The sequence below is a fragment of the Pteropus alecto genome, unplaced genomic scaffold (genome assembly GCF_000325575.1).
Source record: "Pteropus alecto unplaced genomic scaffold, ASM32557v1 scaffold220, whole genome shotgun sequence".
Taxonomy (NCBI): Eukaryota; Metazoa; Chordata; class Mammalia; order Chiroptera; family Pteropodidae; genus Pteropus; species Pteropus alecto.
Window position 1 is genome coordinate 732,303 of NW_006430043.1, and position 1,643 is coordinate 733,945.

Below are 1,643 nucleotides of genomic sequence, written 5' to 3' on the forward strand. Positions count from 1 at the left end.
TTGTTTCTTTTTTTAGTCCCAAGGAAACATTACACACACACACACACACACACACACACACACACACACACACACACACACACACACACACACACACACACAGTCAGAAAGCCTAGTTCCAGCCTTCTCCCAGCTCTTCAGGACCTGGGAGATTGCAGGAAGAAGAGTCTTGGTCCCTGCCTTCCTCTGTGTCTTTTCTCAACACCTGGCAGGTCCATGATAAAAGTTAGAGAAAAAAAATAAAACTTCTTCATTATCTCCAGGCATCAGACTTTGAGGCCTACCCATGCAAGGGGGCCTTGCAGGCCTCTGGCCTCCACTTCACCCTTCTTTCCAAGTCTAAACAAACAGAGAAGCCATCCTGACAGGTCACTTTGCTGCTTCAGAATCACCAGCTCAAAATCTTTCTCATTTTAAGAAGAATGCACATGTTGAGGGGACATCTTTCTTAATTCCTATTCCAAAAGAGCCCTAAAAGATGAAAACTCTTCTCCTTCTTACTCCCTAAACTTGCCTTCTTGTCTGCAGATTGGAAGGCCTACTCGGCAGAAAAAAGAGAGAAGGGAAGAGAGGAAATAGACAAAAAGAAAGCAAGTTTAGGGAGTGCCTAACTGTAGAAAAGTGAGATCCCTCGGCTCCACTGTTAAGTTCCCCCCCAGGAGAGTCTGGCCTCTGGAGACTCAAAGGGAAGGAACAGGAGAAATCAGCCCTAATCTTCCACATCTCCTCTTCTGAGGATCCCCTGCTCCAACCCCATTGCTGGTTCTTCTAAGGACATTGGAAAACTGGAGTTGAGAGTTAAGATTGTGTGTTTGCCTAGAGTGAACTTAGGCAACTATAGAGAAGGTGGGATGTTACCAGGCCAAAAGGAGGAGGGAGATAAAAAGAAACCATCAGACATTGACGTAAAACTAATTCACAGCCACTGGTTTATTATTGATCACGGGGCATTTCACATCGACACTAAAATTCTTTATTGCAAGTTTTACAATAATCAAGTAAATTCAGTCCAAAAACACAATGACCATGGAGGGGGTGGGGGGTGGGATTCTACCTATAGACTGCCTCTCTGAACTGAAAGTTCATTTTAATTTTCTTTTGGCTTCTCAAACTGAACAGCTCTGAGAGGCTCTCCAGATGCATTAGCTTTGTCTGCTGTCTTCCCCCCTCTCCTCCCAGCCTCCCCCCACAACAATAATACAAAAGAACTTCATAGCTTTGTTCTCCTTAAAATGACTTCCCCCTCGCTAACCTCCCCTGGTGCATTTTCAATGCAAAAGGCCTAAGGAAAGAAGGGGGGAGGAGGAGGAGAAGAAGGATGAGAATTGGCTTAAAAATCTCTTTCCTTTATTCTTTTCCTCATTTCCCCTGAAATTCACCCAAACCAGACCATCGCACCTTGCAATATATAATTTTTGCAGTTTTTTCTTAAAAAATAAATAACCCCCCAAAATGGCCTTTAAAAAAAACCCAGCAGGTACCATGCTAAGACAACATCACATGCTTAAAAGGGTCCTTAACAGTGGAAGGAAGAGAAGGGCAGGGGGCTTGTTTGTTTATCTGTTTTGTCTGCTTGGAATTAACAAGGGATAAGGTGGGAGAAAGAGAGAAAAGAACCAAAAAATATATATATATTAAATTCT

The 1,643-nt window shown here is 43.2% G+C and overlaps 1 protein-coding gene across 1 annotated transcript in view; it reads right to left on the reverse strand.

Annotated features, from left to right (window-relative positions):
- Positions 1 to 906: 906 nt before the first annotated feature.
- HOXC4 (homeobox C4) overlaps positions 907 to 1,643 on the reverse strand; it is a 62,587-nt gene continuing 61,850 nt past the window's right edge. The window contains exon 4 of the mRNA XM_006904501.3: positions 907 to 1,643. This exon is cut by the window's right edge and continues 414 nt beyond it. The gene's annotated coding sequence lies outside the window, so the exon portion shown is untranslated.